Genomic DNA, 22,225 nt, shown 5'->3' with positions numbered 1-22,225 from the left:
TAATGCACATTTACCATATTCATCACAATGCTTATGACACACACAAAGCCATTATTGCCCTGTGGCATAACACTACCCATAACTGCAGTAACACTGTAACTTGTTTCCAGTCCTTTCTTTTAGGAATCTAAAGTGAGACTGCCATCTTAAGAAAGGCTTTTCTTAGAACCTCAGCTCATTAAAAAAAAAAAAAAGTCTACACAAATTTATTCTGGGATTCTAAGGGCACCTTCAGTTGAACATAAAGAACCTCTTATGAGTCTAGCTTAAGAAATACACCACCTCTAATTATACACTATTTCTCTTTTATAATGTAGTATATAAAGTTTAGGAACATATACATCCAAATTGTATGCAAATCCAAAAATGTAGCTTTACAGGCATTATTATGTATTTGTATGTCTAGTAGAAATGATTCCTGGAATGTAGTTATCTTGTTTATATGACCATGATTTTGTATTTGTTTTGTCAGTTTCTGGAATCAATTATAATGTGTATATAAATATTATAAATAGCTCTCATTTGAAATTATCAAATTATAATGGCTGTGTGTGCATGCTACGTCGCTTCAGTCATATCCAACTATTTGAGACCCCATGTACTGAAGCCCTCCCAGCTCCTCTATCCATGGGATTCTCCAGGCAAGCATACTGGAGTGGGTTGCCTTGCCCTCCTCCAGGGATAATGGCTGTATATAAACATTATAACTACTAGAGAATTTAACTAAAGCCTCTACTTCAAGTGTTTGAGTGTGTGTATACATGTATATGTAGTATATGTAGTAATTTTCTAGGGATGTTTGAAGGTGTATTAGTGCTATAATATTATGTACCTTAGTAGTAGTTTAAAAGTTTATCTAGAGTAATCTACATCAGATATTTCAGAGAAGAAGCAAAACTATAAGAAATACTATACTTATATAGAACAACAACTATATTGTTCTATTAAAGCTCTTCCAGGAAGGAAGGGTCTCCACTATGTATTCAGACATTTCTGATTTTTCATTGTTTCTGGTTCAAATAAAAACAATCAGAAGAAGACAGATACTTCTTTAACTTATTATATATATTTCTCACAAATTTATTTTCTCCAAAATTCCCTGATATTTGTATACAATATATTTTATATAGGACATTTCAGAAATTGTGTTTTGGGCATGCCTGCCCCCTACCAGGGAGAAGTCAATGGCACCCCACTCCAGTACTCTTGCCTAGAAAATCCCATGGACAGAGGAGCCTGGTAGGCTGCAGTCCATGGGGTCGCGAAGAGTCGGACACGACTGAGCGACTTCACTTTCACTTTTCACTTTCATGCATTGGAGAAGGAAATGGCAACCCACTCCAGTGTTCTTGCCTGGAGAATCCCAGGGACAGGAGAGCCTGCTGGGCTGCCGTCTATGGGATTACAGAGTTGGACACGACTGAAGCAACTTAGCAGTAGCAGCCCCCTACCAACCGTCAACTTCAGAAGAAATAGCATTGTATTCAAATCTTTATTACGTAATGACTTTCAATTGCAAAATATTCTCAATTAAATTTTAGAATCAAAATTCCTTTTTCTCGTCTTTAAACTCTGAACTTAATTTCAAAATTTAAATATATGTTGGAGAAAAAATGCATGCATAAATGGCTTGTTGACAAATATGAAAATTTAAATATTAATCTAATACTTTCAAGATATTTAAATTAATGTTTAAGTTCATACATATGTATTTTGGACAGATATTGTAGTGTGTATTGTATATCTGGTATTATTATAGGGGCTAGAAATTTAATAAATATATGCTGTTTACATAGTTTTAAGATATGTCCACCTTGAATCAGAGTATGTCCTTTGATGAGATGAAATATTTCAAATATTATTCTTTAATTCCAAAAGGGGCTAACAATTTTTGCAGCTTAAAGAACCAAAACAAATATTAAAATTAAATCAGTACTCCTCTTAAAGTCAGAAAAGATTTGAATTCTCATTTAATCTAACATCTTATTTAATCTACTAATCATTCTACATTATCCTTGATATATAAAAATTCAACTATTTAAGAGCAATCTGTTTCATCGTTTTCAGGTACCTGTAGGGCAAAACTCTTGCTTAAAATTAATAAAAACCTGCTGTTTGTCATTCCCAGATACATGGAGGTGGGGAAGGGGGATGTAGACAACTTATCTAAATTCTAAATATTTATATACTTAAGAGATATACATAATTAATCATTTACTTTTTATTTTAACATCTTTATTTTCCACTGGAATAGAATTTCCACAAGGATAAGGATTTTATTTTGTTGACTGCTGTCCGTCAAACATTTAGAACAGACCTTGCTCACTAAAAAGAAAGGAAAAAAAGAAAGAGAAGTCGCTCAGTCATGTCTGACTCTTTGCGACCCTATGGACTGTAGCCTACTAGGCTCCTACATCCATGGGATTTTCCAGGCAAGAGTACTGGAGTGAGTTGCCCTTTCCTTCTCCAGCCCACTAAAAGGTGTTCCATAAATAACAGATGAACAGATACAGTGTAATAAGTATAAAGGAGAGCCTGGCAGATGCTGTTGAGGAAGCAGAACATTGCCCTGGGCCACGTGACCCCACCTGTAGCTACAGTCTTTTTCCAACACAGACTGCATCTGTATCCCTTCTCTAACTGAGAGCTTTCTCCAGCACCAAGGACACTTAACTCCCCATGTCAAATACAGTTCTATAATTATGGGATTCATCACTCAAGAGCTGTGCTCCACCAATGCAGGACGAGTGTTAGTAGGTAAATGCTGGAGTCTGTTTTCCTCTGGCAAAACAGTCCTGGGGGTTTGTTCCACTGTATTTTTCAGACCTTCCCCACACCCAGAGAGGATTGAGCCTTAGTGGTCCTTATGAGCGACTCCCTTATTAATATAATTTTTATTAAATTTTCTCTGTCCTATTTCCCCCAGATATTCACCTGTGCCTGTAAGGACTACACTTGGGAGAACCCAAACTGTAGACACTTAAGTCATCAATGATATTTCCTCTTGGCAGTAGTTAGTATTACATCAAGTTGAGTTAATGAGCAAGCACATAGGAATAAATGGCTTGTTTGTCTGAATTAGGAAAAGAGCAAATTTGAGAGTCATCAAAATTATGCATTAAAATAACTTAGTCAATACTTAAAGTACAAATAGATTTCAAATATGTTTTGTACAGCAGTGTGCATTTATATTGTCTTTATGTCAGCGCCTGTCACCCTGCTACTTCTAAGTACCTTTCTAAGTTTAAATTGTAGAGAACTCATCTTATAAATAACAAATAGTTTATCATTTCATATTTAATAATTATCTTTCCTGAAGCTTAAATAATTACATTTCAACACATAGTTAAAAACAACAAAATCTTTAATCTTGTATATTTCTTGTCAACAGGGTTTTCAGACTTTGTGTATAAACATTCCAAATATCATTCTGAATATTATTTGTTTCCAGTAAGTTTTCAACTATGTTTGATTTTTGAAATACCTCTTTTTGAAAATATGAACTTTAAAAAAGTAATATGGAATAATTTATTTTAACCCTAAATGAGGAACAGCAAAACTGACATATGTTTTTACATATATATAACTTAGCAGTGGTACTTTTTGATATTGGGTATGTTTATTTTGTATGATTTTGTAAAGTGATGTAAAATGAGATGTCTTCTCTGTTACCCAAGACATTACCTAATTTATGTGATGAAAAGTGAACAAAAGGGGATTTTACATTTAGTGAGAGATTCTATCTTAACATCTCTCTGTGTATATGCTATTAATATATAAGAAGGTATTATTACAATGACTATGCCTTATTGCTAAGTCAAATGACTATAATGGGTTTGTTGGTGTTAATGTAAAGCACCATAATACAGTGTTTGAAAAAGACAGGCAAGTGTATTTCACTTTTCTGTACTAGTTCTAAATTAATAGTCAGTGTTTACAAGACAATTCTTATAATTCTCTACTTACATTCCACTGACAATCACTTGTGCATTTCACTGCAATGGAAGTGAGACATAGAATCTAATCATGTTACCAGAAAGGAAGACACATTTTGAAGTACGGCTCCCTCTTCCCTAAGGAAATGGTTAGGGCTTAGTCACTTACAGGTATAAAATCATTTCATATAAATTTAGAATTCTTGAGATTGGTATAAGTTTAAAAGACAATATATATTGTATTCATCCCCACTGAGTTTGCTTAGTAAGTTATGTTTGACCAGCTATTATGAACAAAAATAATTAGTAACAGGTTACTAATTAATTACTAATTAATTCTTCTAAAATTCAAAGAAGTTTAGAAGTAGAATGTCTCATGTAGGCATGTATAACTGCTTGAACATATATTTATTTCAGAATTATTACAGAATCACTCTCATTCATAACATTGTTAAATTTTTTTCAAAAGCTAAAATATAGAAATTGCAATTATTGCACATATTCCTCCCTGGTGATAAAATCAGTGGCATTGAGCCCATGCCCAGCAAAGACAGCTTCATTTTTCAGTGAGCTTATGTGTACATTAATAACATAACAAACAAATAAAAATCCCAAACCCTTGCCTACTGCTACTCCTTAGAGAGCTGAAGATATCTAGTAATTTCATCTTTCAACATAACATAATATGTTGAACAAATTGTTTAGCCAAAACATTATCGTTAGAAACATTTACCTGATCTTCATATTGTCATAAACTTTAAATATTCATCACCATGATTATTAATAATAATTGTCTCAGCCTTTAGTTTCAGAAACATCAGGCTTCTTTGCATTGTTCTAATATGTGGAGATAGAAGAATATATAAAATTGATGATTTACAAAAGAGAAAGCCAGAATGAGTCAACTTGATAATAGTTTCATCTAGCTTAGTGAAATATTTTTGAATAGTGCTTATTTTTGAAAGAAAGTAGGCTAGGCAAGGACATAAAAATGCAAGGTATTTATCTAGTTTACTAGGTTTATAAATTGTATTGTTTAACCATGGTTCTTCTTCCTCACTCTTGCAAAGGTTTCATATGGAAAAAAAAAAATATTTCCCACAGACTTTTTCCTTGGCCAGGTAATTTTTTTGACCAATAGAAGGTGGACAGAACAGAGTTTGCCACTATTTCCTTTCACCACCCCAGTTTTTCCATCTTCTACTTTGAGGGCACATCATATGTAAGATACACTCCTTCATACTGGTTCCCAAAGCAAGGAGACATGTGAAGCAATATTGCATCCTGCATCAAAATCTAGCAAAGATAAGCCCAGTAGAGCTCTGAAGAGTCACAACACATTGTTAAACATGAAAGCAAGATAGAAATGCAAGGCATTGTAAATGGCAGTGTTGTCGATTGAAGGTTATGCATGAGTATAATAAAACTTGCCAATACAGACATTGATATCAGATGTAAAATGCTGCCATAACAAAACATAAAGTATGTGGCATTGACATTAGAGATAAATGGTAGTTAGCCATTAGGCTGCTATTATAGACAGAAAAATTCAACCTGTGTATAACAGTGGAACTAAATTTGATAAAATTCTATCCTGAAATAACTTGGGGTAGAAATGTTCTTAATGGATTTCTGAATGAGGGCACAGAAGTCCCTTGAGCTAAAGTGATATGTGCTAGTTCTGAGCAGAAACCTTAAGATGCATGGCATGTTTCTATTTACCCTTCTTGCACTCTTCCTTCCTTCATGAAAACCCCAAGTCCCAGATGAGAGGTGTGTTTTCCTTTCCGCAGGGAGGAGGCATGTGGAACTGACTTACTCCTAATACTTACCCTGTAGCCAATCTCAGCAGAATCTAGCAGAGATAATCTCAAATCCCAGTGCACATATCTACATACTAACATGCCATCCCTGGTTTACTTGTCATTATTAGCTTTGTGAACTTAAAGAAAAATGAACAATGTAAGAGTTCAATTTTATTCAGGGTCATGACAATAGCCAAGGACATAGTCTCTCACTAACTCTGAGAGAACTGCTCTGAAAAGGCAGGGAGAGGACCATTTATGTACGGTTTTTGGCTGAGGAAGACACGCATCCAAGCATATATTCCTAGTAAAAGATTACTGCTAATCTCAAGTTAATGATTTTTAGTGATATTCTGTGTATAGGAAGATGTAGTTATCTGGGTTCATTAAAATTCCTCCTCAAATCCATATCAATCTATCTGTGGAACCTGTTTTTCCAAACTACAGAATGCTTTGTCCTGTTTTTCATCCTGAATTCCTTTAAGGGTGTTCTGTTGATTAGCAACCGCACAGGTTACAACTCAATTTTTGTCGAACTAGGAAGTAAAGTAACGCTCCTTGGTCTTTGCTTATCCCTTAGTCATCACTTTTACTTTATTTTGACCATTTTCTCTTAGAAAATACCTTATTTCCTAACAGTATTTACTCTTCCACAAAAATAACTGCACATACCTTTTATGGACAGTACCTTTCAACATAAGTTAGAAGTATTTGCAAACAGGATAGATTCTGCTTCATATGCATCCATTAAAATTCTTGTTTCTTGGTTTGATCTAAAATGTTAAAGTATAATCTTAAGTAATCTTCAGTGTGCATTAGGTATCCACAGGCGTTCTAACTGTATATTTAAATTTTTAAGTGATTTAATGGATAAATTTAAATACTCAGTCTTTCCAGTTAACTTCTCAAAAAAAAATCAGAAACTTGATTTGGTTTAAAAAGTCATCAAAATATAAAATAATAAGAAAAAGAAACATAGTGTAGAGTTTTTTTTTTCCTAAACTTAATTAGATATCCTAGAACATTAGATAACTTTAGTAAAATCCATGCAATTAGTAATTAACTTGAAATAATCTAAACGTAACCTAAATATAAAGGCTTCCCAGGTGGCACAGTGGTAAAGAACCCACCTACCAATGAAGGAGAGGTAAAAGGCACAGGTTTGATCCCTAGGTCAGAAAGATCCCCTGGAATAGGAAATGGCAACCCACTCCAGTATTCATGCCTGGGAAAATTTCATGGACAGAGGAACCTGGTGGGCTACAAGTCCATGGGGTCACAAAGAGTCAAACACAACTGAGGACACACTCACAACCTATACATTAGAAAACAGCTTGGCACTTTGTTTCTTTGGCAAGCAATTTAACCTTTATCATTCTTGGTTAAACTGAAATCTTTGAATGATCTCACGATCACTTTTGGCTACAAGGAATACAGTGAATTAGACACTGTATAAGAGAAGAGATCTACTACACAACTTTGTAAAGAATCCGAGCACTGTTTCACATACTATTGGGCCATACAGTACACACAAATTTAGGGGGAAAAAACTGAGGTTTTCATCATCTGAAAACTTACCACCATGATAGAAATTTTATTACACAGATATGGCATGACCAATGTAATCAAATAATTAAAATTCATTTTCACTGCCAAATATGTATTTTGTTATTAAAATATTTTGAAAACAAAGTTTTTTCCTTTTCTACAGTAATACTTTTAAATTTATGAAATGATTACACTTGTAATCCATTTAAATATTCATCCTATTATAATTTTGTCTTTATATTGCATGCGTGCTGAATCATGTCCAACTCTTTGCAACCCTATGGACTGTATGTAACCTGGCAGACTCCTCTGTCCATGGGATTTTCCAGGCAAGAATACTCAAGTGGATTGCCAATCCTCCTCCAAGGGATCTTCCAGACCCAGCAATCAAACCCACATCTCCCGCTTCTTTACCTTTACCTAAAGGCAGCTTCTTTACCTCGGAGCCACCTGGGAAGCCCCAGGTTGTCCTGATATTACTGCCCTAAAAAAAAAAAAAAAAATATATATATATATATATTAAAAAAAAAACCTCTGTATTTTAGAGAGCTTTGATATATAAATATTTTTAAGTACTGTTTCAACTAATAGATATATGTCTCTGGGAAATCACTTAAGATTCTTGTAATAAAGAAATTAGTTATTGGTTTCAGTTAGCACTTTCTGCTAAGTTAGCTGGTATTTGAATTGCATATAATATTCTCATTAAAAGCACACATTAATAATTTATCTAGAGATAATATTTTAGCAGGCAGTGTTTAAGAGAGTTTAATGAACTACAAAATGTTTCACAAATCAGTCATCTATAAATGACTCCTTGAATATTTTTCCTGATTTCAGATTTTAGATTAGTATAATAGTTACGGGGTTTTAAAAATCTCTACAATCAGCCATATGCCTCAGAATCTTTCCAAAGTACTGTATACTAAATCACACTTTTCATGATGCTTAAAAAGGTAAATGTTTTTAAAATGCATGTTATAAGTAGCTATTATGCAGTATTTTAATCTAAATTTCAGGCTACAGAAATACTGGTAATGAGATAAAAATATATAGTTGAAATAATAGTTTCAACTCTTTCTTATAAAATGATTCTTAAATAATTTCTGTATCCATTTTGAGTAACCTGATTTTTCTGAAGGTGGTTTTGTTCCTATATCATCTTTATATTGGATCGAATCAGTAACTCTTCCACTCAGAATATTTTAAATCTATTAGATAAATCTCAACCTATTATTATAGTGCAAAGTGAAAGGAATTCATTCTTGTTTCTATTGCCTTAAATGTTAGCAGTATTGTCACTCATTTAATTATTATAAATAAAATTAACACACAGCAGAGTATGTAATATAAGTATTATGTGAATATTTGTGCATTTCCATTTCACTGGGAAATCCTCATTTCATCCCCATTTGATCACCGGCATTGTTTCCAAAAGTCCTATTTATTAGTAAAAGTAATTTTATCTTCATACTTAGCAGTGCGGTAAAGAATCCGCCTGCAATGTAAGAGACCCCAGTTCAATTCCTGGGTTGGGAAGTTCCCCTGGAGAAGGAAGCAGTTACCCACTCCAGTATTCTTGGACTTGGTGGCTCAGATAGTAAAGAATCCACCTGCAATGTGGGCTACTTGGGTCCGATCCCTGAGTTGGGAAGATCCGCTAGAGGACGGCATGACAACCCACTCCAGTATCCTTGCCTGAAGAATCCCCATGGAGAGAGGAGCCTGGTGGGCTACAGTCCATGGGGTCACAAAGTGTCAGACACGACTGACTACACACACACATGAAAAGTAGGCAAAATATTCTGATGCTATGTTGTATAAAGGAGACCAACATATATACATATATATATATATATATATGTACACATATAGGTTACAACAATTCTCAACATGTGTGTGCAGCTGTATTCTTAGAGAAATGTACATGGATGTATGTTTATGTATCAGAATATTATGAAAAAGGGAAAGGACATGCATTTTATTTTTAAATATTAATTGGCTATCCTGGGTCTTAGTTGTAGCTCATGGAATTTTTGATCTTCGGCTGTGGCATACGAACTTTTGGTTGTGGCATGCGGGATCTAGTTCCCTGACTAAGGTAGTCCAGTGTATATGCTTTTTAATAAATAAGGCAGGGTCTATTAGAGTACAAATGATAAACAGCAATAATGTGTAGTTTTGATGTGTGTGTGTATGTTAATCACTCAGTCCTTTCCAACTCTATGACCCTATTCTCCAGGCAAGAAAACTGTAGTGGGATGCCATTTCCTTCTTCAGGGAATCTTTCCAACCCAGGGATCAAACCCAGGTCTCCCACAGATTCTGCAGGCAGATTCTTCACCATCTGAGCCACCGGGGTAGCCCTTGGCCATACCTCAAATGAATATTTCGAAGCATGCCATCTTCAGAATTGTACTACCTTTAAAACTTACTGCTCATGTAAGACTCAGAGTCTAAATGATTCCAAAAGTCAAAGGTGTTTTTAGTTTAGCCTTATAATTTCTTTACTAATAAGAGTCCTTTACACAATTACTGGGCTTCCCTTGTTGTTCAGCTTTTTAAGAATCCACCTGCAATGCAGGAGACCTGGGTTTGATCCCTTGGTTGGGAAGATCCCCTGGAGAAGGGAAAGGCTACCCACTCCAGTATTCTGGCCTGGAGAATTCCATGGACTGTATAGATCATGGGGTCGCAAAGAGTCAGACACGTATGAGCAATTTCGACATTCACACATTTACTCGGCATTGCATTCACCACTAAGCACACCCAAAGTTCTTTCTTAATCATAGATCTCAAATCTGCATTATTTTTCTATCACTTTGCTCCCATGTGTCCCACTTGAGCTCAGTCCTCAGAGTGTTCTCTGCTTCTCCCTCCCTCCACCCCCTTTCTTTCTCACTTTTTTTATCTGAGATATTTTATCAAAAGGTTGGTTCCCATGTCCCATTGTTTGGAGTTAGAACCAGTGGCTTTTCAACCCTGAACTTCTTACCCTTCATCTCTGACTGTAAACTGGCCCGTTTCTTCATGTGTTCACTTATCCCTTACAATGTGTTTTAAAATCTATCTCATAGAAGCCAGCACACCCTAACAAGTTATGTTCTAAGTCCTGCCTTTGAGACGCTTCTCCTCAAGTGGCTGACCCAGCAAATACATGTTTATTTCCTTATTATTTCAGGTGATGATTTATTAACTCTTGTAGCTTAAAACATGGATTGCCATTTTTTAAATCCCCAATATTAATCCCCCACGTGGCTAAGTCAATGCCACATTTTTGGTTTTTGCCAAGGCAAAACCCTGCTTCAGAAAGTCACTTTCTGTATCCGTTGTGTGTGTACACACTCAGTCATGTCTGACTTTGCAGCCCCAAAGACTGTAGCCCACCAGGCTCCTCTGTCCATGGAATTTTCCAGGCAAGAATACTGGAGCTGGTTGCCATTTCCTACTCCAGGGGATCTTCCCAATCCATGGATTGAACCCATGTCTCTTACCCCTCTTCACTGGCAGGCAGACACCACCTGGGAAACCCCTCTATGTTAGTTAGGCACTGTATTTAATAATGGGAAAGAAAAACTATTCATCAAATAGCCTTTTTCCTGGTATTTCAATGACATTAAAAAGAATGTTCAAGAACCAGTTATTTTAGGTAAACATGTAGAAAAAGAAAAATATGAAAGGCTGCTTGAGAAGTAATAAGAATGAAATACAATGACGGTGACATCCCCACCCCCCAAAAAAATACAAGATAAATCATCTCTTTAAAATACTTCCATTGCATTTTTTACAATTGCGAATTAGGGGTTATATTTCCCTAACTAAATCCTCCTCCAGATATCAAAGAAAGATGAAAAAAGATGAAAAAGGAAAGCCTTCAAATAGAACAAAGAAATTGTTTCTTTACTACTGAGCCAACATCTTCACACAATCCTGACTTTTTAGATGAATAATGAATCACAAAGAAGTTTACAAATGAATGATGCCTTTCCCTCTGAATCAAATAAAAATAGAAAACAACTGTAGAATCGAAGTTGTATAAATAACAAGGGGTTAATTAAAAACTAAAGACACCCACAGCATTTTATTCAAGGGTGGAGAGAGTGGCAAGTTTGAGTAAGGATTTCCTAAATGTAAACAGAGGGGGGAAAGGAAACTATTTTGTTGAAATGAGCTTCAAGAAATTGATTTTTACTAATGATAATAAATAGAAATGTTCTCAACGAGGCAAGTTCAAAAGGTAAATGAGTCCAGGAAATCACAGCCTCATTCAGAAATTATTCCAGCTGTTATTTTCTCCATGTATATAAAGAATAGAAAAAAGAACAATAAACCATCTCAACTCAGATCTACATCATAATGTGAAATTTAAATTCACTGACATGGAAATAGGAGAAAAACAATCAGGATAAAGGTATTTCAAAGATATACTTCTAGAATACAAAATAGAGTAACATCCTTTAAACTATACTTTGCATTTATGACCAACTAAAGCATCAACATTTGGCAGTAAATGAAACAGATTAGATACTAATGATAGCAGTTAACATGTACAATTATTTTTAATGTTTTATTTACACATTTATTTTTCCATTGGTAATAGTAATACAATACGTGCAATACAGAAAAACAAACCTGTATGTTACCCCTGCCCTGGGTTCTAACTATCTTTCCAGGGGCCACCACTGTTGTCAGTCCTTGTTCATGCTTTCAAAGATGGTCTCAAAGATATTTCAGGTATGTATAAGCATATATGCATATACAGTTATCCACATATGCATGTTTAGACGGGCAAAATGTAGCCCACTGTGCACAGCATTCTGCATATTTATATATATTTAATTTGCAATATATCTTGAAATTTTTACATATGTAAATATGCAGCTTCTGTATTCTCTTTAATAGCTACATATGTAAGCATATATATGTATACCTGTGTATGACTGTGCTATAGTTATTGTCAGCCTTATAATAATAAAGATCAGATAATACAACTGCCATGTCAGCCGACATGGGATATCTTGATTTCAATTAATATTTCTAACTGCTAAAACATAAAAGGACAACAGTGCCTATTGCCTCACTCTGTCAGAATATATTATCAAAATGTGATTGTGCCTAATGAAACTGTGAAAAATGGCATTTCCTGATTTTAGTTTTTTTTTTTTTTATGAATGAGATCAAATACTCATATGTTTGAAAGCTATTTATATTGACTTTTAGTTGAGTTAACTGTCCATGTTCTTTGTGTTTTCATTACATTAATGGATATATCATGTTGACATTTTGAGTATATTTAAAAATTGGAGAATTTAACCCTTTTTATGTGATATAAGTTGCAAATATATTCTCATTTTTCAACTTGTCATTTTTATGTATTTCTTCTTCATGCAGATATTTTACATGTATTTGAAATTATCAGTTTTCTTTTATGATACCTAGATATTGTATCAATTTGTTCACTCTAATATTATTATAAAATCTGATGTTTTTGAAAGTTAAGATTTAATTTCTCATGTTTAAGTTCCAGATTTATGTAGAAATATGAAATGTGTAAGGTAGTAGAAAAGAATAAAACTTTGATTTTTTAACTATAGTTGCTATACATTATTGTATATGTATACATTATTTTAATGTATATACATTAATGTATCTATTGTATGTATGTAATTACATTATTATTGTAATGTGTATATATACATTATTGTATTACTGTATATTTCTGCTGTACAGCAAAGTAAATCAACTATGCCTATACATATATCCTGTCTTTTTAGATAATTCCCTTCCATTTAGGTTACCACAGAGCACCTAGTAGAGTTCCCTGTGCCATACATGAAACTTCACTTTTTTTAAAAAATGTTTTGTTTTTACTGGGGTATATAACCAGTTCACAATGTTGTGACAGCTTCAGGTGAACAGGAAAGGGACTCAGTCATACATATACATGTATCTATTCTCCTCCCATCCAGGTTGCCACAATGAGTTGGGAACTTGGCTTTTTTATGACGACAATCTGTTGTCCCCGTTGTCTCTCTGGTGGCTCAGATGGTAAAGAATCTGCCTGAAATGTGGAAGACCTGCCTCCAATCCCTGGGTCAGGAAGACTCCCTGGAGAAAGGGAATGGCTACTCATGCCAGTATTCTTCCCTGGAGAATTCCATGGACAGAGGAGTCTGGCAGGCTACAGTCCATGGCATCACAAAGCGTTGGACATGACTGAGTGACTAACACTCAACATATATTGAATAATTTTTACCTACTGATACAGTACATTAAACTCAAATATGTTTTTCTAGATTTTCTATTCAGCAGTGTAACACTTAAACATATTGTACTTTGAGTATCAATTTTATTTCAAACTTTGATAAGCCAACATAATGTCTCTTAAGTTTATATACTGGCTTGACTTTTCATGTTTTTTTGTTTGTAAGTTTCTAAATTGAAAAAGTTGGTTTTGGTGTTAAATCCACAAAAATTTACAAACAAACTTAGGGAAAATTAAAATCAGGAGGTTTAAGAGTTCTATCAAAAAATATGGTATGTTTTTCTGTTAGTTTATATAATTTGTGTTCCAGGGTAGCATTTTCTCTTTCTGATGTTGTTTTTGTAGTTGAGCTCAGATTTATATGCAATTGTAAGAATGCTTCTTTTTTGCCAGTTGATATTATGTTTTTTGATCCTTATCCTATTGATGTGGTAGATTACATTAATTGATTTCTGAATGTTAAGCCTGCCTTCTACACCTAGAATTTTTATTTTAAGTCGCTCAGTCTTGTCCTACTCTCTGCAACCCCATGGACTGTAGCCTGCCAGGCTCTTCTGTCCATGGAATTCTCCAGCCCAGACTGCTGGAGTGGGTAGCTGTTCCATTCTCCAGGGGATCTTCTCAACCCAGGTCTCTTGTGGATTCACCACCCGAGCCATCAGGGAAGCCCAAGAATACTAGAGTGGGTAGCCTATTCCTTCACCAGGGGATCTTCCCAATCCAGGAATCGAACTGGGGTCTTCTTTTGCAGGCAGATTCTTTACCAGCTGAGCTACCAGGGAAGCCCCATACCTAGGAAAAATTCCAGTTAATTGAGTATAACATCTTAATACATTTTTGGATTTCGTTTACTAATATCTTGTTAAGTTTCTGCACGTATATTAAAGAAAAATAATAGTCTGTAGATTTCTTTTTTGTAGTGAATTTATTTGCATAGGTATTCATTATTGAATCAGATTACTTAGTAGATAGAGATAGTCATATCATTGATTTCTCCTTATGTAAGTTTTGGGAGTTTGTGTTTAATTTTGTTTCATCTAAGTTATTACATTTGTAGGCATGGAGCTGTCTGTATTATTCTGTGATAATCTTTTGTGGGATTATAGGTTCATGAGGTCAGAAGTGAGAACCCTCTCTCATTTCTGATACTAGAAGTTTGTCTCCTCTCTTCTGTTTACTTGGTTAGACCAGCTACAAGTTTTTCAATATTTTTCACCTTTTCAAAGAATCAGCTTTTAGTGGTGGTGATTTTCTCTCCAGTGTTTTATTGTTTTCAATATCATGTGTTCTGCAGTATTTATTATATCTTTCTGCTTGCTTTTGACTTAAAATTGCTCTTCCTGCTCTAATTTCCTAAGGTGGAAATGTAGACTATTGATTTTGGATCTTCTTTTGTCATATATGCATTCAATGATATAAATTCCCTCTAAGCACTGCTTTTGCTGCAACCCACAAGTGTTTGTAAGTTGTATTTATATTTCTATTATATTCAAAATATTTTTCTCTTGAGAATTTAAGTCAAATATTAAAATTGTCGCTTAATGTCTAACTGAGGATTTCCCAGCTGTCTTTATGTTATTGATTTCTAGGTTAAATCCATGTGTTCTGAGAAAATTCATTAAGCTGTTTTTTATGGTGCAGGTGGTGGTCTCTCGTGGCAAATGTTCCATATGAACTTGAGAATAATGTGTCCTTTGCTACTGTTGGATCTTGCTTTCCTTAAGTGTTATTTTCAGATAGCAGGAATTTTCTGTAGGAGAGAGTTCCTTTATTCTTTGCTTTCCTCAAACTAGCCAAGAGCAACAACTGTCTGGCTTCTCCCCTGCACTCTGTTTCATCACCCCTGCCTTTCTGCCTCACTGAGGGATTGATTTCCTTCACAATTCCTTGTCTGTGTAATTCCTCAGTAAACATCATCGCCTTTTCTGTAGAATCATCCCAGACCATGCACAGTTATAGCTATTGTTTTATATAACATGAGAATACTCCACTTTTCAGATATGGAAGATCCTGTTGGTTCTATAGGATTACCTAATCCACAATGGTAAGTAGATCAATATACTGTATCAGATACTTCAAAGAGTTTGTTCAGCAGGGCCACTAATTTACATGAGAATTGCTTGATATTACTCTAATAAGAGTAATTTTCTAAAAAGCATTCTAAAATAAAGTACTTGGAAATGGTATTTTTAATAAATAGCCTAACTAGGTGCTAAATATATAAAAGTTTGGGGAAATGTGTTGATAAACTGCAGGGTACAGAATAAGTAATCAGGAAAAGAATTTGTTCAAAATTAAACAAACACTTTGTAATAATATGCTAATTATAAAACCAACATTTGAAATCACCCATTGTATGTTTTGTATGAAATGCTTGTTATAATGAGTCTAATTTAAAAGAAATTGAGATGCTGATGAGGTAATGGAGCTGAAATGATCTCAGTATTCTTTCTCTTAAGGAAATGTGCTCAACAATCATTTATAAAATGCATATCAACCTCCGGTAAGCCAGGACTGTGGAAGAAAACTATAAATGTGGTAGAAATTAAAACAGCTGGTTCAAAAAGATACCTTTAATATTTACATAATTGTCTGGGACTGAAGTGTATATATTTCAAATGGGTGTTATTTACCTAATAATCTATAAAAAGTCATCTGATCTATCATAGATTTTTTCCTTATGCCTTATGCCAAAGCCTATTAGAGTCTTTCCAGCGAAATATTAAACCGTTAGGTTATAAAACTTACAAATGAGCCATTACTGTCTATTAGGTCAGTACAGGTGCTCTGTATGGGCCATCTCTAGGTTAAAATGGCTTATAATATTTCAGAGATAAAAATATCAAGTCTGTATTACAATGATTTACTATAAAAGATGCTATAAAAATGAAATACATTTTCCAAAAAAAATACTTGAGACATTTTTGAAAAATGTGTAATTTCTAAACTTTTTTAAAAACATATTTGAAAGAATTATTATACAGCTGTAAATTTTTTAGAAAAGTCTATATTTATAGATTATTCAGATGCTATTCTAATATATTCCCAGTTATGTGGGAATAAAGCTGGAAGAATTATCCTAAATTATATCTGAGACTGGAATTCAAGACCACAGATGAAGATGGAGAATTAGCCATGTCTGGAAGAGGAAAAAGCACAGAATTTCAGAGTTCAGAGATCTGTGTTACAATCTGAGCTCTGACACTAACTGTAGAGGCATTTTATTGTGTCCTCAGTCTTACTGTTTCTGAAATAGTCTTACTGTTTCTGAAATAAGGAAACAGTATAATTTCAAAGGACAAAATATGGGTTAGTTAAGTATCTTCAAAACTTTCCTAGAACTCTAATTTTTCTAGATGAAAAAAAAAATTCTTGTTTGCCTAGCTAGCTTATCTATTTCATTGAAATTTTCAAAGACCCAGCTTTAGGGTTTGTTAAGGTTTTCGTTTGTTTGTTTGTTTGTTTTACCTTTCATTGATTTCTTTAACCTCCCAAGGTGAAAGCTTATTGATTTTAGATCAACCTTATTTTCCAGTATATTAATTTCATCCTAAAACATTTAACCATTCCTCTGGCTTCATCCCAGATTTTTATACATTGTAATTTCTCAATTACATACTTCAAAATATTTTACATTATACCTTTGTCTCCTATTAGTAGTAGTATGTTGATTAATTCCCAATTATTTGGAGATTTTCCAGTTATCCTCCTGTTTTTTAGCTCTTGTTTAATTCCATTTTGTCCTGAGAACACAATTTGTATAATTTATGTTTAAAATTTGTCCAGGTATGTTTTATCACTTTGATGGTAGTAAATACTAATGAACACCTGGGAACTTAAGAATAATGTGAATACTGTAGATTCTGCTGCTGTTGGATGGAGCATTGTATAAATGTCACTTAGAACAAATACATTTATATTACTGTTTAGGTCAACTATATACTACTGATTTTCTTTTATATTTGACCAATCATTTCCTAAATGAAAGATGCTGAAGACTCCAGCTAAAATAGTAAATTTGCCTATTTTATTTCTATCATTTTTTTCCCTCATGTTTTACATTCTTTTTTGAGTGTATATACATTTCGGGTCATTTATTTTCTTGGCTTTTGAACTGTGGTGTTGGAGAAGACTCTTGAGAGGCCCTTGGACTGCAAGGAGATCCAACCAGTCCATTCTGAAGGAGATCAGCCCTGGGATTTCTTTGGAAGGAATGATGCTAAAGCTGAAACTCCAGTACTTTGGCCACCTCATGCGAAGAGTTGACTCATTGGAAAAGACTCTGATGCTGGGAGGGATTGAGGGCAGGAGGAGAAGGGGACGACAGAGGATGAGATGGCTGGATGGCATCACTGACTCTTGGACGTGAGTCTCAGTGAACTCTGGGAGCTGGTGATGGACAGGGAGGCCTGGCATGCTGTGGTTCATGGGGTCGCAAAGAGTCGGACACAACTGAAAGACTGATCTTCTTGGAGGAGTGAACCCTTATTATTTAACATGCCTCTTTAACTTAATAATCTTTCTTGTTCATAAGTAGGCTTTGTCTGACATTAGCTAATTTAGATTTCATTTTGATTACTGTTAGCATATTTTTCTCCAACCCCTTGCTATCCTTTTGTCTGTTTCTTTGTATTTAAAGTAAGTTACTTTTAGACAAGACACAGATCTCTTGGACCTTTGTATTTTATCAGTTCTAACAATCTGTTGGTGGTGGTGTTTTTAGACCATTCATATCTAAAGTAATTATCATTATGCTTGAATAAATATATGTCATGTGCACAGCTATTTTCTATATGTGACATTTGTTCTTTGTTTCATTTTCCTCTGCTTTTTCTGTTTAACTTATTTTATAAGATTGTCTCAAGTACACTGCTTTTTAAAAAAAATTGTGGTTGCTCTAGAATTTTCAATACAAATTTCTTACTGTTAAAAGTTCACCTTCAGTTAACATTATACTGTTTTATATATTACTTAAGACAGAATTCCCAATTCTTTCCTCTCATTCCTTATAACATCACTGTCATTTCACTTATCCATATGTTATAATCCTCCAAACACTGTCACTGATATTAAAGTAAGCAGGTACCTTTAAGATCAATTCATAATTTAAAAAAATTATCTTTATTTACTCCTTCTTTGTTTTCTTTATATTGATCCAAGTTTCTGATCTATATTCTTTTCTTTCTGCTTTGAGAACATCTAAAATTTGCAAGGTAAGTCTCTTGAGCAAATACCTCAGTTTTTGTTTGTAAGAGAAAAATCTCCATTTTTGAAGGATGGTTTCAATATATGTGGGCATTTTTCAAATCTTTGTCTATATATTTACTCCATTCTACTCTCTCTCAAAATTTCTGATGAGAAATGCACTGTAATGTTAAATTTGTTCATAAATATATAAGTTTTTTTTTCCTTTGGCTGAAGATTTTTGCAGTCTGAAAATAATATTTAGCTGTAGTGAGTTTGGGGGGATTGTTTGTGTTGTTTTCAGTATTACTCTGGTGTTATCTGAGCTTCTTAGTTCTGCGGCTCAGTGTCTGGAATCAGTTTTGAAAACTTCTCACCCATTATTACTTCAAATATTCTTCTGATCTTTTCTCTCCCCTCTACTCTGGCATTCATTAAAAATAGTTTACACATTTGAAATTGTCCCAGAGTTCTTGGATATCCTTTTCTATCTTTCCTTATTCTGTGTGTGTTTCACTTTGTTGTGTTATAAATTGTGAGGAGTAAGCATTCTCTAATATTCCAAATAAATCTTTTATTTTGGTGATGGACAGGGAGGCCTGGCATGCTGCGATTCATGGGGTCGCAAAGAGTCGGACACGACTGAGCGACCGGACTGAACTGGTAGGGAACTATGTTCTGCTAAAGTCCTTTCCCCTGGAAAGTATGCCTTTATTATGGTGAAGGTCTGGACATATTATGTACTGTTACTCCTGTCTTCTCCCTGCCAGCGCCATGAAACATCTTTCTTGGATCCTCAATGTGAGAAATTGGTACATTTTCTAGACATATTGGAGTCTCCCAAAACTGTGATAATGAGGACTTCCTCATTCTCACACTAGTCACATTCAACAATCCATCAAAATTATCTGGTGTTTCTACCACTTTAGGGCTCCAGTATCATGTGCACCAAGTAAGCAGATCCCAATCATTAGAGCTCTCTGGAAACATCTGTTTCTACCGATTGGGGGTATTGCAACCTCAGTTCTGTGATTTCTTAGAAATCACTGATCTTCTCTTTTCCCTATTTTTTTTTTTTTTGATATAAGGATGGGATAATGATTTCCAAGCTCTTTACATGTAAGAAATGAGATGTAAAGTATAACTAAGTGCTTTTAGCATAAAATTCTTAACTAGGGGGTCCCAGGTGGCTGGTCTATTTTTCTTTTATTGGTATGGCTCTCTAAGACCCATTCAGGAAAATTCTTAGAAAAACAGATCTCTAGAGATTTTATCAAGTTTGGGATCTGGACACCATAATATTAAAAACTACCCTTGGTGATTCTTTTGTACAACCAGGTTGTAGAAACTAATGTTCTCAAAAATGTTATTGTTGGCTAGAGCTATCAATTTATTATTCTATATTTTCTAACTTTTAAATGTCTAATATATTTTAAAGCAGTTATTATTATCTTAAATAGTCTATTTTCCATTTTTCTTCAAGAATCTGATCCCACGAATTACTATAATCAAACTGTTGGTTGTCATCAGTGTCGCAAACTTGACTGAAATTGAGGTATGGTATTGAGGTACGGTATAAAGGTATCCATTAAAATTCTAGAAAGCCCTTAAAAATGATACATGGAAGTATTAATCAGTTTCCTTAAATGATAGAGCAATCCATTCAAATCATTAGAAGGAAGGAAATACCCAATGACATATTTAAAATTCTGTAGTAGAAAGTGATTTAAATTAATTAGGAAGATATAATTGGGGGTCTAGAAAATTTGATATGTAAAATGAAGTTGGAGACCACGTTTAATATTAATAAAGGAATTCAGATCCCAGAACACCTTTGACCTGTCTCTAATAGTGCAAAACTGAGCAAATAGAACCTTGGAGTATTTGATAAATTTCTCCCAAAATTGAGGCTCATAATTTTGATACAACTTTTATTTATAGATATAAGCAGTATATGTACGTTTATATGTTGATAAATATATTCTCTCACAAGATTAAAGTTATAGAAGATTAGAGGAGGAGACTGAGTGAACTAGAAAGCATTATTATGTGAGAAGTCTAGATCTGTATTTTCTTCCAAATAAAGTTTCCTGGAAGAGATAAACCTGGAAGATGCTGTTCCTTTGAGCTCTGAAGCTTTCACTCCTGCAGAGCATGTTATCTTTCCCAAAACTTTGATATGAATAAGGGAAAATTTTTAAATCAAAGTTCGGTGCTACCAAAATATTAATATCCCAAAATTCAGAAGCCTGAGCAAGATATGTCGTCACTGGGCCACAAAGTATATTAAAGAACAAAAAAAAATCTTAGCCAATGACTTATTGTTCCAAATAAGAATATAATAGTATCCTTACCTAAAACACTTAAAGACTCATGCCTTATACAGAGTGCCTAAAATGTAAGCAAAGTGTACTGGTGCTAACACATTAAACCATTTCCTAGGCAATATTCCTCAAAATAGAGAGTTAGGCTGAAACATAGCTGAGTGTTTAAAATAGCTAGATAACAGTATTTTTTCCCCTTCCCCAAATTTCAGTTCATATTTTTCTCTCATTGATCTCTGATCCCCTCCACCCAAATTAAATACATTTTTCCACTGCAGGAGAAATGATATAGTAGGCTTTGTGTGGTTTGCTGCCTACCACTTACAGTATTAACCATGAAAGTATAAAATAAGCTGTGAATTCAGTGCATGTTTATGTGTAAACTATCTGCGTTGAGAAGATGCTTCACTTGGTCCCATAGGGTTAGTACAACCTCATTTAAAGTCAGCTTAGCTAGCAAGTAGTCTTCATGTATATAATAAGATTTCTGGTACCCTGGATAAGAATAAGGAGATAAAACTTAAATCATAGTACATGACACTTCAAAAGGTTTTTTATCTCACCTAATTTAAGATTCATAACTAAAGCCAGGCTATGATTTTATTCTGACATTTCATCTGCTTAGCATAAGGAAGAGTCATCATGACCTCAGAATCTGAGCCAGCCACAGCCATCCAGCAATCTAATTTTATACTCAGTAGGCTAGAATATTTTTCATCATTCTGGAAATGTTCTGGTTCATCTAGGAAACACTGGTCTTATATTTTACCTTCTTAAGTAGATAATGGAGTAGTAGTGATCCTCCAGATTAAGTTTATTTAATGGTTTTAAAATGTAGATTCAAAAAATCTTGTCAATGAGAATAATCCTCTTTAGGTGTTTTGCCAGATGCTTGGTAACAACTGTTCTGTAGTGCAATTTACCCTGAGATATTTGCTTCTTGAAGTTTTCCTGATTAAGTGAATCAGAAGTAAACAGAATGCATTTTATACTCCTCTAAGTTTCAGATTGATGTGCAACACAAATTAAATTACTGTTAACTGCTAAAAATGTTCATTTTCATGCTTTAATTTTCAAATTCTTGTGTACATAATACTTTCCCACTGTTAATTCAGCTTTAATCTGATGCAGTTCTATTTAACATATAAAAAACTGGTGACATAA

General features: G+C 34.1%; 1 long non-coding RNA gene across 1 annotated transcript in view; it reads right to left on the bottom strand.

Annotated features, from left to right (window-relative positions):
• Nucleotides 1–6,410: 6,410 nt before the first annotated feature.
• Nucleotides 6,411–22,225, bottom strand: part of LOC138987524 (uncharacterized) — a 120,357-nt gene continuing 104,542 nt past the window's right edge. The window contains exon 3 of the long non-coding RNA XR_011463883.1: nucleotides 6,411–6,513. This is a non-coding gene — a long non-coding RNA (uncharacterized lncRNA). The remainder of the gene's footprint in view (nucleotides 6,514–22,225) is intronic.

Source organism: Bos mutus, chromosome 4, assembly GCF_027580195.1.
Source record: "Bos mutus isolate GX-2022 chromosome 4, NWIPB_WYAK_1.1, whole genome shotgun sequence".
Lineage (NCBI taxonomy): Eukaryota > Metazoa > Chordata > Mammalia > Artiodactyla > Bovidae > Bos > Bos mutus.
The sequence above is the reverse complement of the archived record's forward strand: the minus strand, read 5'-3'. Positions and strand labels throughout refer to the sequence as shown.